Source organism: Somniosus microcephalus, chromosome 15 (genome assembly GCF_052327205.1).
Source record: "Somniosus microcephalus isolate GS21.2 chromosome 15, FLI_Smic_1.0, whole genome shotgun sequence".
Lineage (NCBI taxonomy): Eukaryota > Metazoa > Chordata > Chondrichthyes > Squaliformes > Somniosidae > Somniosus > Somniosus microcephalus.
Genome location: NC_141001.1, coordinates 58272301 through 58293639, shown reverse-complemented (window position 1 = coordinate 58293639; position 21339 = coordinate 58272301). Strand labels below are relative to the sequence as shown.

At 50.1% G+C, this 21339-nt stretch overlaps 15 non-coding genes across 15 annotated transcripts; all 15 read right to left on the bottom strand.

The window, feature by feature from the left end:
- Positions 1 to 106: 106 nt before the first annotated feature.
- Positions 107 to 404, bottom strand: LOC147106833 (signal recognition particle RNA). Its single transcript, XR_015081098.1, has one exon.
- Positions 405 to 1542: 1138 nt separating this feature from the next.
- Positions 1543 to 1840, bottom strand: LOC147106832 (signal recognition particle RNA). The gene has a single exon (XR_015081097.1).
- A 1138-nt stretch (positions 1841 to 2978) lies between these two features.
- On the bottom strand, positions 2979 to 3276 carry LOC147106831 (signal recognition particle RNA). The gene has a single exon (XR_015081096.1).
- A 1130-nt stretch (positions 3277 to 4406) lies between these two features.
- Positions 4407 to 4704, bottom strand: LOC147106830 (signal recognition particle RNA). Its single transcript, XR_015081095.1, has one exon.
- Positions 4705 to 5842: 1138 nt separating this feature from the next.
- Positions 5843 to 6140, bottom strand: LOC147106829 (signal recognition particle RNA). The gene has a single exon (XR_015081094.1).
- Positions 6141 to 7278: 1138 nt separating this feature from the next.
- On the bottom strand, positions 7279 to 7576 carry LOC147106828 (signal recognition particle RNA). Its single transcript, XR_015081118.1, has one exon.
- A 1138-nt stretch (positions 7577 to 8714) lies between these two features.
- Positions 8715 to 9012, bottom strand: LOC147106827 (signal recognition particle RNA). The gene has a single exon (XR_015081093.1).
- Positions 9013 to 10150: 1138 nt separating this feature from the next.
- LOC147106826 (signal recognition particle RNA) lies at positions 10151 to 10448 on the bottom strand. The gene has a single exon (XR_015081092.1).
- Positions 10449 to 11586: 1138 nt separating this feature from the next.
- Positions 11587 to 11884, bottom strand: LOC147106825 (signal recognition particle RNA). Its single transcript, XR_015081091.1, has one exon.
- A 1130-nt stretch (positions 11885 to 13014) lies between these two features.
- LOC147106824 (signal recognition particle RNA) lies at positions 13015 to 13312 on the bottom strand. Its single transcript, XR_015081090.1, has one exon.
- Positions 13313 to 14442: 1130 nt separating this feature from the next.
- On the bottom strand, positions 14443 to 14740 carry LOC147106823 (signal recognition particle RNA). Its single transcript, XR_015081089.1, has one exon.
- A 1138-nt stretch (positions 14741 to 15878) lies between these two features.
- LOC147106822 (signal recognition particle RNA) lies at positions 15879 to 16177 on the bottom strand. The gene has a single exon (XR_015081228.1).
- A 1138-nt stretch (positions 16178 to 17315) lies between these two features.
- On the bottom strand, positions 17316 to 17619 carry LOC147106821 (signal recognition particle RNA). The gene has a single exon (XR_015081232.1).
- Positions 17620 to 18757: 1138 nt separating this feature from the next.
- Positions 18758 to 19055, bottom strand: LOC147106820 (signal recognition particle RNA). Its single transcript, XR_015081088.1, has one exon.
- Positions 19056 to 20193: 1138 nt separating this feature from the next.
- On the bottom strand, positions 20194 to 20491 carry LOC147106819 (signal recognition particle RNA). The gene has a single exon (XR_015081087.1).
- Positions 20492 to 21339: the final 848 nt, after the last annotated feature.

Genomic DNA, 21339 nt, shown 5'->3' with positions numbered 1-21339 from the left:
TGTGACTGAATGTGGGGAGAAAAGGCAGCGAGTTTGTTTGCAGTGTTGGCGATGGACACGTGTGGAGGTTTTTTGTTTGTTTGTTTGTTGTAAAGCAGAGAGTGGGAAAAGGATGCGTCTCACTGTATTGGCCAGGCTGCACTGCAGCCTCTATTCACAAGTGCGACCCGACTACCGAGCAGCACGGGGGCTTTGACCTGCTCCGTTTCCGACCTGGGCCGGTTCACCCCGCTTTATCCGACCTGGTGAGCCCAGGTTCTCCTAGGACCACCATGTGGATACTGCTCTTAGTGCGGACACCCGATCGGCACAGAAGACGGCAGCCCAGAACTCCTGACCTCAAGCAATCCTACAGCCTCAGCCTCCCAGCAGCGGGATCACAGGTGCGCGCCACCGCACCCGGCAGCTTTTGCTCTTGTTTCAGCTGCCTTCAGTTCAAAATGGCAGCAGCTGCTCGCCTGCACTGAGTTAATGCAGGTATGATGCTGTGCTTCCTTTACTCATCTGGTGTCATTGCATGCTCCGGTGACGACTAAGTAAGAACATCAAGACAATTTCAGTGATTGCACATTTCTGGGCAAGGACAGCATTCCGATTCTATTCGGCTATACTAGCCTTCAGCGCAAGTATCAGTGCCTTGCAAAATGTGACAGGCGGCGTGTCGGTTGGCTGTCGTTCAGATTCGCGTTTGCTGCGAGGATTGCAGCACGGAGGAGCAGAGTCATTTCTGATGTAAAATATCTCACTGACGCACAGTTCTTACTAAGTGAAGCGGTCAAGTCACAATCAGTGAGCATTGTTTGTTTCCTCGGCCCCTATCTTCTGCCCTGGCCTTCTCCTTCGGGTTACATTAAGTAGCGACGACGTTGAACAGTGGGCTTTCGGCGATCTCACAATGGGGCTTGGAGATAAGTTGAGTCAGTGTAAATTATAAGGAAACTTTTGCTGTGTCTCGCTCGGTTGCATTTGCAGTGAGTAAAATGCAGCCCGCAGCGTCGAGAGCTGCTAATGTTGGAAAAACAGTGAATTGCATAACTGAATGAGTGAAAGGGTAGGAAACGAGCAAAGAATTAGATTGAATGTGAGTGATTGCCAAACTAAATGTATGCCATTTAGTAGTGGGTCAAGTGTGGAGGAGAATGAAATGAGATTTGCGCTCTCTCGTGGCCGCGGCGAGCATAATTGTGTAAAGTGGAGATTTTGTAAGTGCAGTGGCTGCAGTGAGCAGCAGGGAGCAGTAAGCGTGAGTTGAATGTGACGGAGACAAAGTGGGGAATGTGGTAGTAAAATGCCGTGATGATAATGATGGGGAGAGTGTGTGTGCATGTGCGTGGGGGGCTGGTGAAGATTAAGATGTTGTAAAGTGTGAGGCTTTGTTGTGGCGATGATATTGGATGTGAGAGGGGAAATCATTGCGGGTCGCAAGATTAGTGTGGTGTGACTGAATGTGGGGAGAAAAGGCAGCGAGTTTGTTTGCAGTGTTGGCGATGGACACGTGTGGAGGTTTTTTGTTTGTTTGTTTGTTGTAAAGCAGAGAGTGGGAAAAGGATGCGTCTCACTGTATTGGCCAGGCTGCACTGCAGCCTCTATTCACAAGTGCGACCCGACTACCGAGCAGCACGGGGGCTTTGACCTGCTCCGTTTCCGACCTGGGCCGGTTCACCCCGCTTTATCCGACCTGGTGAGCCCAGGTTCTCCTAGGACCACCATGTGGATACTGCTCTTAGTGCGGACACCCGATCGGCACAGAAGACGGCAGCCCAGAACTCCTGACCTCAAGCAATCCTACAGCCTCAGCCTCCCAGCAGCGGGATCACAGGTGCGCGCCACCGCACCCGGCAGCTTTTGCTCTTGTTTCAGCTGCCTTCAGTTCAAAATGGCAGCAGCTGCTCGCCTGCACTGAGTTAATGCAGGTATGATGCTGTGCTTCCTTTACTCATCTGGTGTCATTGCATGCTCCGGTGACGACTAAGTAAGAACATCAAGACAATTTCAGTGATTGCACATTTCTGGGCAAGGACAGCATTCCGATTCTATTCGGCTATACTAGCCTTCAGCGCAAGTATCAGTGCCTTGCAAAATGTGACAGGCGGCGTGTCGGTTGGCTGTCGTTCAGATTCGCGTTTGCTGCGAGGATTGCAGCACGGAGGAGCAGAGTCATTTCTGATGTAAAATATCTCACTGACGCACAGTTCTTACTAAGTGAAGCGGTCAAGTCACAATCAGTGAGCATTGTTTGTTTCCTCGGCCCCTATCTTCTGCCCTGGCCTTCTCCTTCGGGTTACATTAAGTAGCGACGACGTTGAGCAGTGGGCTTTCGGTGATCTCACAATGGGGCTTGGAGATAAGTTGAGTCAGTGTAAATTATAAGGAAACTTTTGCTGTGTCTCGCTCGGTTGCATTTGCAGTGAGTAAAATGCAGCCCGCAGCGTCGAGAGCTGCTAATGTTGGAAAAACAGTGAATTGCATAACTGAATGAGTGAAAGGGTAGGAAACGAGCAAAGAATTAGATTGAATGTGAGTGATTGCCAAACTAAATGTATGCCATTTAGTAGTGGGTCAAGTGTGGAGGAGAATGAAATGAGATTTGCGCTCTCTCGTGGCCGCGGCGAGCATAATTGTGTAAAGTGGAGATTTTGTAAGTGCAGTGGCTGCAGTGAGCAGCAGGGAGCAGTAAGCGTGAGTTGAATGTGACGGAGACAAAGTGGGGAATGTGGTAGTAAAATGCCGTGATGATAATGATGGGGAGAGTGTGTGTGCATGTGCGTGGGGGGCTGGTGAAGATTAAGATGTTGTAAAGTGTGAGGCTTTGTTGTGGCGATGATATTGGATGTGAGAGGGGAAATCATTGCGGGTCGCAAGATTAGTGTGGTGTGACTGAATGTGGGGAGAAAAGGCAGCGAGTTTGTTTGCAGTGTTGGCGATGGACACGTGTGGAGGTTTTTTGTTTGTTTGTTTGTTGTAAAGCAGAGAGTGGGAAAAGGATGCGTCTCACTGTATTGGCCAGGCTGCACTGCAGCCTCTATTCACAAGTGCGACCCGACTACCGAGCAGCACGGGGGCTTTGACCTGCTCCGTTTCCGACCTGGGCCGGTTCACCCCGCTTTATCCGACCTGGTGAGCCCAGGTTCTCCTAGGACCACCATGTGGATACTGCTCTTAGTGCGGACACCCGATCGGCACAGAAGACGGCAGCCCAGAACTCCTGACCTCAAGCAATCCTACAGCCTCAGCCTCCCAGCAGCGGGATCACAGGTGCGCGCCACCGCACCCGGCAGCTTTTGCTCTTGTTTCAGCTGCCTTCAGTTCAAAATGGCAGCAGCTGCTCGCCTGCACTGAGTTAATGCAGGTATGATGCTGTGCTTCCTTTACTCATCTGGTGTCATTGCATGCTCCGGTGACGACTAAGTAAGAACATCAAGACAATTTCAGTGATTGCACATTTCTGGGCAAGGACAGCATTCCGATTCTATTCGGCTATACTAGCCTTCAGCGCAAGTATCAGTGCCTTGCAAAATGTGACAGGCGGCGTGTCGGTTGGCTGTCGTTCAGATTCGCGTTTGCTGCGAGGATTGCAGCACGGAGGAGCAGAGTCATTTCTGATGTAAAATATCTCACTGACGCACAGTTCTTACTAAGTGAAGCGGTCAAGTCACAATCAGTGAGCATTGTTTGTTTCCTCGGCCCCTATCTTCTGCCCTGGCCTTCTCCTTCGGGTTACATTAAGTAGCGACGACGTTGAGCAGTGGGCTTTCGGTGATCTCACAATGGGGCTTGGAGATAAGTTGAGTCAGTGTAAATTATAAGGAAACTTTTGCTGTGTCTCGCTCGGTTGCATTTGCAGTGAGTAAAATGCAGCCCGCAGCGTCGAGAGCTGCTAATGTTGGAAAAACAGTGAATTGCATAACTGAATGAGTGAAAGGGTAGGAAACGAGCAAAGAATTAGATTGAATGTGAGTGATTGCCAAACTAAATGTATGCCATTTAGTAGTGGGTCAAGTGTGGAGGAGAATGAAATGAGATTTGCGCTCTCTCGTGGCCGCGGCGAGCATAATTGTGTAAAGTGGAGATTTTGTAAGTGCAGTGGCTGCAGTGAGCAGCAGGGAGCAGTAAGCGTGAGTTGAATGTGACGGAGACAAAGTGGGGAATGTGGTAGTAAAATGCCGTGATGATAATGATGGGGAGAGTGTGTGTGCATGTGCGTGGGGGGCTGGTGAAGATTAAGATGTTGTAAAGTGTGAGGCTTTGTTGTGGCGATGATATTGGATGTGAGAGGGGAAATCATTGCGGGTCGCAAGATTAGTGTGGTGTGACTGAATGTGGGGAGAAAAGGCAGCGAGTTTGTTTGCAGTGTTGGCGATGGACACGTGTGGAGGTTTTTTGTTTGTTGTAAAGCAGAGAGTGGGAAAAGGATGCGTCTCACTGTATTGGCCAGGCTGCACTGCAGCCTCTATTCACAAGTGCGACCCGACTACCGAGCAGCACGGGGGCTTTGACCTGCTCCGTTTCCGACCTGGGCCGGTTCACCCCGCTTTATCCGACCTGGTGAGCCCAGGTTCTCCTAGGACCACCATGTGGATACTGCTCTTAGTGCGGACACCCGATCGGCACAGAAGACGGCAGCCCAGAACTCCTGACCTCAAGCAATCCTACAGCCTCAGCCTCCCAGCAGCGGGATCACAGGTGCGCGCCACCGCACCCGGCAGCTTTTGCTCTTGTTTCAGCTGCCTTCAGTTCAAAATGGCAGCAGCTGCTCGCCTGCACTGAGTTAATGCAGGTATGATGCTGTGCTTCCTTTACTCATCTGGTGTCATTGCATGCTCCGGTGACGACTAAGTAAGAACATCAAGACAATTTCAGTGATTGCACATTTCTGGGCAAGGACAGCATTCCGATTCTATTCGGCTATACTAGCCTTCAGCGCAAGTATCAGTGCCTTGCAAAATGTGACAGGCGGCGTGTCGGTTGGCTGTCGTTCAGATTCGCGTTTGCTGCGAGGATTGCAGCACGGAGGAGCAGAGTCATTTCTGATGTAAAATATCTCACTGACGCACAGTTCTTACTAAGTGAAGCGGTCAAGTCACAATCAGTGAGCATTGTTTGTTTCCTCGGCCCCTATCTTCTGCCCTGGCCTTCTCCTTCGGGTTACATTAAGTAGCGACGACGTTGAGCAGTGGGCTTTCGGTGATCTCACAATGGGGCTTGGAGATAAGTTGAGTCAGTGTAAATTATAAGGAAACTTTTGCTGTGTCTCGCTCGGTTGCATTTGCAGTGAGTAAAATGCAGCCCGCAGCGTCGAGAGCTGCTAATGTTGGAAAAACAGTGAATTGCATAACTGAATGAGTGAAAGGGTAGGAAACGAGCAAAGAATTAGATTGAATGTGAGTGATTGCCAAACTAAATGTATGCCATTTAGTAGTGGGTCAAGTGTGGAGGAGAATGAAATGAGATTTGCGCTCTCTCGTGGCCGCGGCGAGCATAATTGTGTAAAGTGGAGATTTTGTAAGTGCAGTGGCTGCAGTGAGCAGCAGGGAGCAGTAAGCGTGAGTTGAATGTGACGGAGACAAAGTGGGGAATGTGGTAGTAAAATGCCGTGATGATAATGATGGGGAGAGTGTGTGTGCATGTGCGTGGGGGGCTGGTGAAGATTAAGATGTTGTAAAGTGTGAGGCTTTGTTGTGGCGATGATATTGGATGTGAGAGGGGAAATCATTGCGGGTCGCAAGATTAGTGTGGTGTGACTGAATGTGGGGAGAAAAGGCAGCGAGTTTGTTTGCAGTGTTGGCGATGGACACGTGTGGAGGTTTTTTGTTTGTTTGTTTGTTGTAAAGCAGAGAGTGGGAAAAGGATGCGTCTCACTGTATTGGCCAGGCTGCACTGCAGCCTCTATTCACAAGTGCGACCCGACTACCGAGCAGCACGGGGGCTTTGACCTGCTCCGTTTCCGACCTGGGCCGGTTCACCCCGCTTTATCCGACCTGGTGAGCCCAGGTTCTCCTAGGACCACCATGTGGATACTGCTCTTAGTGCGGACACCCGATCGGCACAGAAGACGGCAGCCCAGAACTCCTGACCTCAAGCAATCCTACAGCCTCAGCCTCCCAGCAGCGGGATCACAGGTGCGCGCCACCGCACCCGGCAGCTTTTGCTCTTGTTTCAGCTGCCTTCAGTTCAAAATGGCAGCAGCTGCTCGCCTGCACTGAGTTAATGCAGGTATGATGCTGTGCTTCCTTTACTCATCTGGTGTCATTGCATGCTCCGGTGACGACTAAGTAAGAACATCAAGACAATTTCAGTGATTGCACATTTCTGGGCAAGGACAGCATTCCGATTCTATTCGGCTATACTAGCCTTCAGCGCAAGTATCAGTGCCTTGCAAAATGTGACAGGCGGCGTGTCGGTTGGCTGTCGTTCAGATTCGCGTTTGCTGCGAGGATTGCAGCACGGAGGAGCAGAGTCATTTCTGATGTAAAATATCTCACTGACGCACAGTTCTTACTAAGTGAAGCGGTCAAGTCACAATCAGTGAGCATTGTTTGTTTCCTCGGCCCCTATCTTCTGCCCTGGCCTTCTCCTTCGGGTTACATTAAGTAGCGACGACGTTGAACAGTGGGCTTTCGGCGATCTCACAATGGGGCTTGGAGATAAGTTGAGTCAGTGTAAATTATAAGGAAACTTTTGCTGTGTCTCGCTCGGTTGCATTTGCAGTGAGTAAAATGCAGCCCGCAGCGTCGAGAGCTGCTAATGTTGGAAAAACAGTGAATTGCATAACTGAATGAGTGAAAGGGTAGGAAACGAGCAAAGAATTAGATTGAATGTGAGTGATTGCCAAACTAAATGTATGCCATTTAGTAGTGGGTCAAGTGTGGAGGAGAATGAAATGAGATTTGCGCTCTCTCGTGGCCGCGGCGAGCATAATTGTGTAAAGTGGAGATTTTGTAAGTGCAGTGGCTGCAGTGAGCAGCAGGGAGCAGTAAGCGTGAGTTGAATGTGACGGAGACAAAGTGGGGAATGTGGTAGTAAAATGCCGTGATGATAATGATGGGGAGAGTGTGTGTGCATGTGCGTGGGGGGCTGGTGAAGATTAAGATGTTGTAAAGTGTGAGGCTTTGTTGTGGCGATGATATTGGATGTGAGAGGGGAAATCATTGCGGGTCGCAAGATTAGTGTGGTGTGACTGAATGTGGGGAGAAAAGGCAGCGAGTTTGTTTGCAGTGTTGGCGATGGACACGTGTGGAGGTTTTTTGTTTGTTTGTTTGTTGTAAAGCAGAGAGTGGGAAAAGGATGCGTCTCACTGTATTGGCCAGGCTGCACTGCAGCCTCTATTCACAAGTGCGACCCGACTACCGAGCAGCACGGGGGCTTTGACCTGCTCCGTTTCCGACCTGGGCCGGTTCACCCCGCTTTATCCGACCTGGTGAGCCCAGGTTATCCTAGGACCACCATGTGGATACTGCTCTTAGTGCGGACACCCGATCGGCACAGAAGACGGCAGCCCAGAACTCCTGACCTCAAGCAATCCTACAGCCTCAGCCTCCCAGCAGCGGGATCACAGGTGCGCGCCACCGCACCCGGCAGCTTTTGCTCTTGTTTCAGCTGCCTTCAGTTCAAAATGGCAGCAGCTGCTCGCCTGCACTGAGTTAATGCAGGTATGATGCTGTGCTTCCTTTACTCATCTGGTGTCATTGCATGCTCCGGTGACGACTAAGTAAGAACATCAAGACAATTTCAGTGATTGCACATTTCTGGGCAAGGACAGCATTCCGATTCTATTCGGCTATACTAGCCTTCAGCGCAAGTATCAGTGCCTTGCAAAATGTGACAGGCGGCGTGTCGGTTGGCTGTCGTTCAGATTCGCGTTTGCTGCGAGGATTGCAGCACGGAGGAGCAGAGTCATTTCTGATGTAAAATATCTCACTGACGCACAGTTCTTACTAAGTGAAGCGGTCAAGTCACAATCAGTGAGCATTGTTTGTTTCCTCGGCCCCTATCTTCTGCCCTGGCCTTCTCCTTCGGGTTACATTAAGTAGCGACGACGTTGAGCAGTGGGCTTTCGGCGATCTCACAATGGGGCTTGGAGATAAGTTGAGTCAGTGTAAATTATAAGGAAACTTTTGCTGTGTCTCGCTCGGTTGCATTTGCAGTGAGTAAAATGCAGCCCGCAGCGTCGAGAGCTGCTAATGTTGGAAAAACAGTGAATTGCATAACTGAATGAGTGAAAGGGTAGGAAACGAGCAAAGAATTAGATTGAATGTGAGTGATTGCCAAACTAAATGTATGCCATTTAGTAGTGGGTCAAGTGTGGAGGAGAATGAAATGAGATTTGCGCTCTCTCGTGGCCGCGGCGAGCATAATTGTGTAAAGTGGAGATTTTGTAAGTGCAGTGGCTGCAGTGAGCAGCAGGGAGCAGTAAGCGTGAGTTGAATGTGACGGAGACAAAGTGGGGAATGTGGTAGTAAAATGCCGTGATGATAATGATGGGGAGAGTGTGTGTGCATGTGCGTGGGGGGCTGGTGAAGATTAAGATGTTGTAAAGTGTGAGGCTTTGTTGTGGCGATGATATTGGATGTGAGAGGGGAAATCATTGCGGGTCGCAAGATTAGTGTGGTGTGACTGAATGTGGGGAGAAAAGGCAGCGAGTTTGTTTGCAGTGTTGGCGATGGACACGTGTGGAGGTTTTTTGTTTGTTTGTTTGTTGTAAAGCAGAGAGTGGGAAAAGGATGCGTCTCACTGTATTGGCCAGGCTGCACTGCAGCCTCTATTCACAAGTGCGACCCGACTACCGAGCAGCACGGGGGCTTTGACCTGCTCCGTTTCCGACCTGGGCCGGTTCACCCCGCTTTATCCGACCTGGTGAGCCCAGGTTCTCCTAGGACCACCATGTGGATACTGCTCTTAGTGCGGACACCCGATCGGCACAGAAGACGGCAGCCCAGAACTCCTGACCTCAAGCAATCCTACAGCCTCAGCCTCCCAGCAGCGGGATCACAGGTGCGCGCCACCGCACCCGGCAGCTTTTGCTCTTGTTTCAGCTGCCTTCAGTTCAAAATGGCAGCAGCTGCTCGCCTGCACTGAGTTAATGCAGGTATGATGCTGTGCTTCCTTTACTCATCTGGTGTCATTGCATGCTCCGGTGACGACTAAGTAAGAACATCAAGACAATTTCAGTGATTGCACATTTCTGGGCAAGGACAGCATTCCGATTCTATTCGGCTATACTAGCCTTCAGCGCAAGTATCAGTGCCTTGCAAAATGTGACAGGCGGCGTGTCGGTTGGCTGTCGTTCAGATTCGCGTTTGCTGCGAGGATTGCAGCACGGAGGAGCAGAGTCATTTCTGATGTAAAATATCTCACTGACGCACAGTTCTTACTAAGTGAAGCGGTCAAGTCACAATCAGTGAGCATTGTTTGTTTCCTCGGCCCCTATCTTCTGCCCTGGCCTTCTCCTTCGGGTTACATTAAGTAGCGACGACGTTGAACAGTGGGCTTTCGGCGATCTCACAATGGGGCTTGGAGATAAGTTGAGTCAGTGTAAATTATAAGGAAACTTTTGCTGTGTCTCGCTCGGTTGCATTTGCAGTGAGTAAAATGCAGCCCGCAGCGTCGAGAGCTGCTAATGTTGGAAAAACAGTGAATTGCATAACTGAATGAGTGAAAGGGTAGGAAACGAGCAAAGAATTAGATTGAATGTGAGTGATTGCCAAACTAAATGTATGCCATTTAGTAGTGGGTCAAGTGTGGAGGAGAATGAAATGAGATTTGCGCTCTCTCGTGGCCGCGGCGAGCATAATTGTGTAAAGTGGAGATTTTGTAAGTGCAGTGGCTGCAGTGAGCAGCAGGGAGCAGTAAGCGTGAGTTGAATGTGACGGAGACAAAGTGGGGAATGTGGTAGTAAAATGCCGTGATGATAATGATGGGGAGAGTGTGTGTGCATGTGCGTGGGGGGCTGGTGAAGATTAAGATGTTGTAAAGTGTGAGGCTTTGTTGTGGCGATGATATTGGATGTGAGAGGGGAAATCATTGCGGGTCGCAAGATTAGTGTGGTGTGACTGAATGTGGGGAGAAAAGGCAGCGAGTTTGTTTGCAGTGTTGGCGATGGACACGTGTGGAGGTTTTTTGTTTGTTTGTTTGTTGTAAAGCAGAGAGTGGGAAAAGGATGCGTCTCACTGTATTGGCCAGGCTGCACTGCAGCCTCTATTCACAAGTGCGACCCGACTACCGAGCAGCACGGGGGCTTTGACCTGCTCCGTTTCCGACCTGGGCCGGTTCACCCCGCTTTATCCGACCTGGTGAGCCCAGGTTCTCCTAGGACCACCATGTGGATACTGCTCTTAGTGCGGACACCCGATCGGCACAGAAGACGGCAGCCCAGAACTCCTGACCTCAAGCAATCCTACAGCCTCAGCCTCCCAGCAGCGGGATCACAGGTGCGCGCCACCGCACCCGGCAGCTTTTGCTCTTGTTTCAGCTGCCTTCAGTTCAAAATGGCAGCAGCTGCTCGCCTGCACTGAGTTAATGCAGGTATGATGCTGTGCTTCCTTTACTCATCTGGTGTCATTGCATGCTCCGGTGACGACTAAGTAAGAACATCAAGACAATTTCAGTGATTGCACATTTCTGGGCAAGGACAGCATTCCGATTCTATTCGGCTATACTAGCCTTCAGCGCAAGTATCAGTGCCTTGCAAAATGTGACAGGCGGCGTGTCGGTTGGCTGTCGTTCAGATTCGCGTTTGCTGCGAGGATTGCAGCACGGAGGAGCAGAGTCATTTCTGATGTAAAATATCTCACTGACGCACAGTTCTTACTAAGTGAAGCGGTCAAGTCACAATCAGTGAGCATTGTTTGTTTCCTCGGCCCCTATCTTCTGCCCTGGCCTTCTCCTTCGGGTTACATTAAGTAGCGACGACGTTGAGCAGTGGGCTTTCGGTGATCTCACAATGGGGCTTGGAGATAAGTTGAGTCAGTGTAAATTATAAGGAAACTTTTGCTGTGTCTCGCTCGGTTGCATTTGCAGTGAGTAAAATGCAGCCCGCAGCGTCGAGAGCTGCTAATGTTGGAAAAACAGTGAATTGCATAACTGAATGAGTGAAAGGGTAGGAAACGAGCAAAGAATTAGATTGAATGTGAGTGATTGCCAAACTAAATGTATGCCATTTAGTAGTGGGTCAAGTGTGGAGGAGAATGAAATGAGATTTGCGCTCTCTCGTGGCCGCGGCGAGCATAATTGTGTAAAGTGGAGATTTTGTAAGTGCAGTGGCTGCAGTGAGCAGCAGGGAGCAGTAAGCGTGAGTTGAATGTGACGGAGACAAAGTGGGGAATGTGGTAGTAAAATGCCGTGATGATAATGATGGGGAGAGTGTGTGTGCATGTGCGTGGGGGGCTGGTGAAGATTAAGATGTTGTAAAGTGTGAGGCTTTGTTGTGGCGATGATATTGGATGTGAGAGGGGAAATCATTGCGGGTCGCAAGATTAGTGTGGTGTGACTGAATGTGGGGAGAAAAGGCAGCGAGTTTGTTTGCAGTGTTGGCGATGGACACGTGTGGAGGTTTTTTGTTTGTTTGTTTGTTGTAAAGCAGAGAGTGGGAAAAGGATGCGTCTCACTGTATTGGCCAGGCTGCACTGCAGCCTCTATTCACAAGTGCGACCCGACTACCGAGCAGCACGGGGGCTTTGACCTGCTCCGTTTCCGACCTGGGCCGGTTCACCCCGCTTTATCCGACCTGGTGAGCCCAGGTTCTCCTAGGACCACCATGTGGATACTGCTCTTAGTGCGGACACCCGATCGGCACAGAAGACGGCAGCCCAGAACTCCTGACCTCAAGCAATCCTACAGCCTCAGCCTCCCAGCAGCGGGATCACAGGTGCGCGCCACCGCACCCGGCAGCTTTTGCTCTTGTTTCAGCTGCCTTCAGTTCAAAATGGCAGCAGCTGCTCGCCTGCACTGAGTTAATGCAGGTATGATGCTGTGCTTCCTTTACTCATCTGGTGTCATTGCATGCTCCGGTGACGACTAAGTAAGAACATCAAGACAATTTCAGTGATTGCACATTTCTGGGCAAGGACAGCATTCCGATTCTATTCGGCTATACTAGCCTTCAGCGCAAGTATCAGTGCCTTGCAAAATGTGACAGGCGGCGTGTCGGTTGGCTGTCGTTCAGATTCGCGTTTGCTGCGAGGATTGCAGCACGGAGGAGCAGAGTCATTTCTGATGTAAAATATCTCACTGACGCACAGTTCTTACTAAGTGAAGCGGTCAAGTCACAATCAGTGAGCATTGTTTGTTTCCTCGGCCCCTATCTTCTGCCCTGGCCTTCTCCTTCGGGTTACATTAAGTAGCGACGACGTTGAGCAGTGGGCTTTCGGTGATCTCACAATGGGGCTTGGAGATAAGTTGAGTCAGTGTAAATTATAAGGAAACTTTTGCTGTGTCTCGCTCGGTTGCATTTGCAGTGAGTAAAATGCAGCCCGCAGCGTCGAGAGCTGCTAATGTTGGAAAAACAGTGAATTGCATAACTGAATGAGTGAAAGGGTAGGAAACGAGCAAAGAATTAGATTGAATGTGAGTGATTGCCAAACTAAATGTATGCCATTTAGTAGTGGGTCAAGTGTGGAGGAGAATGAAATGAGATTTGCGCTCTCTCGTGGCCGCGGCGAGCATAATTGTGTAAAGTGGAGATTTTGTAAGTGCAGTGGCTGCAGTGAGCAGCAGGGAGCAGTAAGCGTGAGTTGAATGTGACGGAGACAAAGTGGGGAATGTGGTAGTAAAATGCCGTGATGATAATGATGGGGAGAGTGTGTGTGCATGTGCGTGGGGGGCTGGTGAAGATTAAGATGTTGTAAAGTGTGAGGCTTTGTTGTGGCGATGATATTGGATGTGAGAGGGGAAATCATTGCGGGTCGCAAGATTAGTGTGGTGTGACTGAATGTGGGGAGAAAAGGCAGCGAGTTTGTTTGCAGTGTTGGCGATGGACACGTGTGGAGGTTTTTTGTTTGTTGTAAAGCAGAGAGTGGGAAAAGGATGCGTCTCACTGTATTGGCCAGGCTGCACTGCAGCCTCTATTCACAAGTGCGACCCGACTACCGAGCAGCACGGGGGCTTTGACCTGCTCCGTTTCCGACCTGGGCCGGTTCACCCCGCTTTATCCGACCTGGTGAGCCCAGGTTCTCCTAGGACCACCATGTGGATACTGCTCTTAGTGCGGACACCCGATCGGCACAGAAGACGGCAGCCCAGAACTCCTGACCTCAAGCAATCCTACAGCCTCAGCCTCCCAGCAGCGGGATCACAGGTGCGCGCCACCGCACCCGGCAGCTTTTGCTCTTGTTTCAGCTGCCTTCAGTTCAAAATGGCAGCAGCTGCTCGCCTGCACTGAGTTAATGCAGGTATGATGCTGTGCTTCCTTTACTCATCTGGTGTCATTGCATGCTCCGGTGACGACTAAGTAAGAACATCAAGACAATTTCAGTGATTGCACATTTCTGGGCAAGGACAGCATTCCGATTCTATTCGGCTATACTAGCCTTCAGCGCAAGTATCAGTGCCTTGCAAAATGTGACAGGCGGCGTGTCGGTTGGCTGTCGTTCAGATTCGCGTTTGCTGCGAGGATTGCAGCACGGAGGAGCAGAGTCATTTCTGATGTAAAATATCTCACTGACGCACAGTTCTTACTAAGTGAAGCGGTCAAGTCACAATCAGTGAGCATTGTTTGTTTCCTCGGCCCCTATCTTCTGCCCTGGCCTTCTCCTTCGGGTTACATTAAGTAGCGACGACGTTGAGCAGTGGGCTTTCGGTGATCTCACAATGGGGCTTGGAGATAAGTTGAGTCAGTGTAAATTATAAGGAAACTTTTGCTGTGTCTCGCTCGGTTGCATTTGCAGTGAGTAAAATGCAGCCCGCAGCGTCGAGAGCTGCTAATGTTGGAAAAACAGTGAATTGCATAACTGAATGAGTGAAAGGGTAGGAAACGAGCAAAGAATTAGATTGAATGTGAGTGATTGCCAAACTAAATGTATGCCATTTAGTAGTGGGTCAAGTGTGGAGGAGAATGAAATGAGATTTGCGCTCTCTCGTGGCCGCGGCGAGCATAATTGTGTAAAGTGGAGATTTTGTAAGTGCAGTGGCTGCAGTGAGCAGCAGGGAGCAGTAAGCGTGAGTTGAATGTGACGGAGACAAAGTGGGGAATGTGGTAGTAAAATGCCGTGATGATAATGATGGGGAGAGTGTGTGTGCATGTGCGTGGGGGGCTGGTGAAGATTAAGATGTTGTAAAGTGTGAGGCTTTGTTGTGGCGATGATATTGGATGTGAGAGGGGAAATCATTGCGGGTCGCAAGATTAGTGTGGTGTGACTGAATGTGGGGAGAAAAGGCAGCGAGTTTGTTTGCAGTGTTGGCGATGGACACGTGTGGAGGTTTTTTGTTTGTTGTAAAGCAGAGAGTGGGAAAAGGATGCGTCTCACTGTATTGGCCAGGCTGCACTGCAGCCTCTATTCACAAGTGCGACCCGACTACCGAGCAGCACGGGGGCTTTGACCTGCTCCGTTTCCGACCTGGGCCGGTTCACCCCGCTTTATCCGACCTGGTGAGCCCAGGTTCTCCTAGGACCACCATGTGGATACTGCTCTTAGTGCGGACACCCGATCGGCACAGAAGACGGCAGCCCAGAACTCCTGACCTCAAGCAATCCTACAGCCTCAGCCTCCCAGCAGCGGGATCACAGGTGCGCGCCACCGCACCCGGCAGCTTTTGCTCTTGTTTCAGCTGCCTTCAGTTCAAAATGGCAGCAGCTGCTCGCCTGCACTGAGTTAATGCAGGTATGATGCTGTGCTTCCTTTACTCATCTGGTGTCATTGCATGCTCCGGTGACGACTAAGTAAGAACATCAAGACAATTTCAGTGATTGCACATTTCTGGGCAAGGACAGCATTCCGATTCTATTCGGCTATACTAGCCTTCAGCGCAAGTATCAGTGCCTTGCAAAATGTGACAGGCGGCGTGTCGGTTGGCTGTCGTTCAGATTCGCGTTTGCTGCGAGGATTGCAGCACGGAGGAGCAGAGTCATTTCTGATGTAAAATATCTCACTGACGCACAGTTCTTACTAAGTGAAGCGGTCAAGTCACAATCAGTGAGCATTGTTTGTTTCCTCGGCCCCTATCTTCTGCCCTGGCCTTCTCCTTCGGGTTACATTAAGTAGCGACGACGTTGAGCAGTGGGCTTTCGGTGATCTCACAATGGGGCTTGGAGATAAGTTGAGTCAGTGTAAATTATAAGGAAACTTTTGCTGTGTCTCGCTCGGTTGCATTTGCAGTGAGTAAAATGCAGCCCGCAGCGTCGAGAGCTGCTAATGTTGGAAAAACAGTGAATTGCATAACTGAATGAGTGAAAGGGTAGGAAACGAGCAAAGAATTAGATTGAATGTGAGTGATTGCCAAACTAAATGTATGCCATTTAGTAGTGGGTCAAGTGTGGAGGAGAATGAAATGAGATTTGCGCTCTCTCGTGGCCGCGGCGAGCATAATTGTGTAAAGTGGAGATTTTGTAAGTGCAGTGGCTGCAGTGAGCAGCAGGGAGCAGTAAGCGTGAGTTGAATGTGACGGAGACAAAGTGGGGAATGTGGTAGTAAAATGCCGTGATGATAATGATGGGGAGAGTGTGTGTGCATGTGCGTGGGGGGCTGGTGAAGATTAAGATGTTGTAAAGTGTGAGGCTTTGTTGTGGCGATGATATTGGATGTGAGAGGGGAAATCATTGCGGGTCGCAAGATTAGTGTGGTGTGACTGAATGTGGGGAGAAAAGGCAGCGAGTTTGTTTGCAGTGTTGGCGATGGACACGTGTGGAGGTTTTTTGTTTGTTTGTTTGTTGTAAAGCAGAGAGTGGGAAAAGGATGCGTCTCACTGTATTGGCCAGGCTGCACTGCAGCCTCTATTCACAAGTGCGACCCGACTACCGAGCAGCACGGGGGCTTTGACCTGCTCCGTTTCCGACCTGGGCCGGTTCACCCCGCTTTATCCGAACTGGTGAGCCCAGGTTCTCCTAGGACCACCATGTGGATACTGCTCTAAGTGCGGACACCCGATCGGCACAGAAGACGGCAACCCAGAACTCCTGACCTCAAGCAATCACTACAGCCTCAGCCTCCCAGCAGCGGGATCACAGGTGCGCGCCACCGCACCCGGCAGCTTTTGCTCTTGTTTCAGCTGCCTTCAGTTCAAAATGGCAGCAGCTGCTCGCCTGCACTGAGTTAATGCAGGTATGATGCTGTGCTTCCTTTACTCATCTGGTGTCATTGCATGCTCCGGTGACGACTAAGTAAGAACATCAAGACAATTTCAGTGATTGCACATTTCTGGGCAAGGACAGCATTCCGATTCTATTCGGCTATACTAGCCTTCAGCGCAAGTATCAGTGCCTTGCAAAATGTGACAGGCGGCGTGTCGGTTGGCTGTCGTTCAGATTCGCGTTTGCTGCGAGGATTGCAGCACGGAGGAGCAGAGTCATTTCTGATGTAAAATATCTCACTGACGCACAGTTCTTACTAAGTGAAGCGGTCAAGTCACAATCAGTGAGCATTGTTTGTTTCCTCGGCCCCTATCTTCTGCCCTGGCCTTCTCCTTCGGGTTACATTAAGTAGCGACGACGTTGAGCAGTGGGCTTTCGGTGATCTCACAATGGGGCTTGGAGATAAGTTGAGTCAGTGTAAATTATAAGGAAACTTTTGCTGTGTCTCGCTCGGTTGCATTTGCAGTGAGTAAAATGCAGCCCGCAGCGTCGAGAGCTGCTAATGTTGGAAAAACAGTGAATTGCATAACTGAATGAGTGAAAGGGTAGGAAACGAGCAAAGAATTAGATTGAATGTGAGTGATTGCCAAACTAAATGTATGCCATTTAGTAGTGGGTCAAGTGTGGAGGAGAATGAAATGAGATTTGCGCTCTCTCGTGGCCGCGGCGAGCATAATTGTGTAAAGTGGAGATTTTGTAAGTGCAGTGGCTGCAGTGAGCAGCAGGGAGCAGTAAGCGTGAGTTGAATGTGACGGAGACAAAGTGGGGAATGTGGTAGTAAAATGCCGTGATGATAATGATGGGGAGAGTGTGTGTGCATGTGCGTGGGGGGCTGGTGAAGATTAAGATGTTGTAAAGTGTGAGGCTTTGTTGTGGCGATGATATTGGATGTGAGAGGGGAAATCATTGCGGGTCGCAAGATTAGTGTGGTGTGACTGAATGTGGGGAGAAAAGGCAGCGAGTTTGTTTGCAGTGTTGGCGATGGACACGTGTGGAGGTTTTTTGTTTGTTTGTTTGTTGTAAAGCAGAGAGTGGGAAAAGGATGCGTCTCACTGTATTGGCCAGGCTGCACTGCAGCCTCTATTCACAAGTGCGACCCGACTACCGAGCAGCACGGGGGCTTTGACCTGCTCCGTTTCCGACCTGGGCCGGTTCACCCCGCTTTATCCGACCTGGTGAGCCCAGATTCTCCTAGGACCACCATGTGGATACTGCTCTTAGTGCGGACACCCGATCGGCACAGAAGACGGCAGCCGAGAACTCCTGACCTCAAGCAATCCTACAGCCTCAGCCTCAGCCTCCCAGCAGCGGGATCACAGGTGCGCGCCACCGCACCCGGCAGCTTTTGCTCTTGTTTCAGCTGCCTTCAGTTCAAAATGGCAGCAGCTGCTCGCCTGCACTGAGTTAATGCAGGTATGATGCTGTGCTTCCTTTACTCATCTGGTGTCATTGCATGCTCCGGTGACGACTAAGTAAGAACATCAAGACAATTTCAGTGATTGCACATTTCTGGGCAAGGACAGCATTCCGATTCTATTCGGCTATACTAGCCTTCAGCGCAAGTATCAGTGCCTTGCAAAATGTGACAGGCGGCGTGTCGGTTGGCTGTCGTTCAGATTCGCGTTTGCTGCGAGGATTGCAGCACGGAGGAGCAGAGTCATTTCTGATGTAAAATATCTCACTGACGCACAGTTCTTACTAAGTGAAGCGGTCAAGTCACAATCAGTGAGCATTGTTTGTTTCCTCGGCCCCTATCTTCTGCCCTGGCCTTCTCCTTCGGGTTACATTAAGTAGCGACGACGTTGAACAGTGGGCTTTCGGCGATCTCACAATGGGGCTTGGAGATAAGTTGAGTCAGTGTAAATTATAAGGAAACTTTTGCTGTGTCTCGCTCGGTTGCATTTGCAGTGAGTAAAATGCATCCCGCAGCGTCGAGAGCTGCTAATGTTGGAAAAACAGTGAATTGCATAACTGAATGAGTGAAAGGGTAGGAAACGAGCAAAGAATTAGATTGAATGTGAGTGATTGCCAAACTAAATGTATGCCATTTAGTAGTGGGTCAAGTGTGGAGGAGAATGAAATGAGATTTGCGCTCTCTCGTGGCCGCGGCGAGCATAATTGTGTAAAGTGGAGATTTTGTAAGTGCAGTGGCTGCAGTGAGCAGCAGGGAGCAGTAAGCGTGAGTTGAATGTGACGGAGACAAAGTGGGGAATGTGGTAGTAAAATGCCGTGATGATAATGATGGGGAGAATGTGTGTGCATGTGCGTGGGGGGCTGGTGAAGATTAAGATGTTGTAAAGTGTGAGGCTTTGTTGTGGCGATGATATTGGATGTGAGAGGGGAAATCATTGCGGGTCGCAAGATTAGTGTGGTGTGACTGAATGTGGGGAGAAAAGGCAGCGAGTTTGTTTGCAGTGTTGGCGATGGACACGTGTGGAGGTTTTTTGTTTGTTTGTTTGTTGTAAAGCAGAGAGTGGGAAAAGGATGCGTCTCACTGTATTGGCCAGGCTGCACTGCAGCCTCTATTCACAAGTGCGACCCGACTACCGAGCAGCACGGGGGCTTTGACCTGCTCCGTTTCCGACCTGGGCCGGTTCACCCCGCTTTATCCGACCTGGTGAGCCCAGGTTCTCCTAGGACCACCATGTGGATACTGCTCTTAGTGCGGACACCCGATCGGCACAGAAGACGGCAGCCCAGAACTCCTGACCTCAAGCAATCCTACAGCCTCAGCCTCCCAGCAGCGGGATCACAGGTGCGCGCCACCGCACCCGGCAGCTTTTGCTCTTGTTTCAGCTGCCTTCAGTTCAAAATGGCAGCAGCTGCTCGCCTGCACTGAGTTAATGCAGGTATGATGCTGTGCTTCCTTTACTCATCTGGTGTCATTGCATGCTCCGGTGACGACTAAGTAAGAACATCAAGACAATTTCAGTGATTGCACATTTCTGGGCAAGGACAGCATTCCGATTCTATTCGGCTATACTAGCCTTCAGCGCAAGTATCAGTGCCTTGCAAAATGTGACAGGCGGCGTGTCGGTTGGCTGTCGTTCAGATTCGCGTTTGCTGCGAGGATTGCAGCACGGAGGAGCAGAGTCATTTCTGATGTAAAATATCTCACTGACGCACAGTTCTTACTAAGTGAAGCGGTCAAGTCACAATCAGTGAGCATTGTTTGTTTCCTCGGCCCCTATCTTCTGCCCTGGCCTTCTCCTTCGGGTTACATTAAGTAGCGACGACGTTGAGCAGTGGGCTTTCGGCGATCTCACAATGGGGCTTGGAGATAAGTTGAGTCAGTGTAAATTATAAGGAAACTTTTGCTGTGTCTCGCTCGGTTGCATTTGCAGTGAGTAAAATGCAGCCCGCAGCGTCGAGAGCTGCTAATGTTGGAAAAACAGTGAATTGCATAACTGAATGAGTGAAAGGGTAGGAAACGAGCAAAGAATTAGATTGAATGTGAGTGATTGCCAAACTAAATGTATGCCATTTAGTAGTGGGTCAAGTGTGGAGGAGAATGAAATGAGATTTGCGCTCTCTCGTGGCCGCGGCGAGCATAATTGTGTAAAGTGGAGATTTTGTAAGTGCAGTGGCTGCAGTGAGCAGCAGGGAGCAGTAAGCGTGAGTTGAATGTGACGGAGACAAAGTGGGGAATGTGGTAGTAAAATGCCGTGATGATAATGATGGGGAGAGTGTGTGTGCATGTGCGTGGGGGGCTGGTGAAGATTAAGATGTTGTAAAGTGTGAGGCTTTGTTGTGGCGATGATATTGGATGTGAGAGGGGAAATCATTGCGGGTCGCAAGATTAGTGTGGTGTGACTGAATGTGGGGAGAAAAGGCAGCGAGTTTGTTTGCAGTGTTGGCGATGGACACGTGTGGAGGTTTTTTGTTTGTTTGTTTGTTGTAAAGCAGAGAGTGGGAAAAGGATGCGTCTCACTGTATTGGCCAGGCTGCACTGCAGCCTCTATTCACAAGTGCGACCCGACTACCGAGCAGCACGGGGGCTTTGACCTGCTCCGTTTCCGACCTGGGCCGGTTCACCCCGCTTTATCCGACCTGGTGAGCCCAGGTTCTCCTAGGACCACCATGTGGATACTGCTCTTAGTGCGGACACCCGATCGGCACAGAAGACGGCAGCCCAGAACTCCTGACCTCAAGCAATCCTACAGCCTCAGCCTCCCAGCAGCGGGATCACAGGTGCGCGCCACCGCACCCGGCAGCTTTTGCTCTTGTTTCAGCTGCCTTCAGTTCAAAATGGCAGCAGCTGCTCGCCTGCACTGAGTTAATGCAGGTATGATGCTGTGCTTCCTTTACTCATCTGGTGTCATTGCATGCTCCGGTGACGACTAAGTAAGAACATCAAGACAATTTCAGTGATTGCACATTTCTGGGCAAGGACAGCATTCCGATTCTATTCGGCTATACTAGCCTTCAGCGCAAGTATCAGTGCCTTGCAAAATGTGACAGGCGGCGTGTCGGTTGGCTGTCGTTCAGATTCGCGTTTGCTGCGAGGATTGCAGCACGGAGGAGCAGAGTCATTTCTGATGTAAAATATCTCACTGACGCACAGTTCTTACTAAGTGAAGCGGTCAAGTCACAATCAGTGAGCATTGTTTGTTTCCTCGGCCCCTATCTTCTGCCCTGGCCTTCTCCTTCGGGTTACATTAAGTAGCGACGACGTTGAGCAGTGGGCTTTCGGTGATCTCACAATGGGGCTTGGAGATAAGTTGAGTCAGTGTAAATTATAAGGAAACTTTTGCTGTGTCTCGCTCGGTTGCATTTGCAGTGAGTAAAATGCAGCCCGCAGCGTCGAGAGCTGCTAATGTTGGAAAAACAGTGAATTGCATAACTGAATGAGTGAAAGGGTAGGAAACGAGCAAAGAATTAGATTGAATGTGAGTGATTGCCAAACTAAATGTATGCCATTTAGTAGTGGGTCAAGTGTGGAGGAGAATGAAATGAGATTTGCGCTCTCTCGTGGCCGCGGCGAGCATAATTGTGTAAAGTGGAGATTTTGTAAGTGCAGTGGCTGCAGTGAGCAGCAGGGAGCAGTAAGCGTGAGTTGA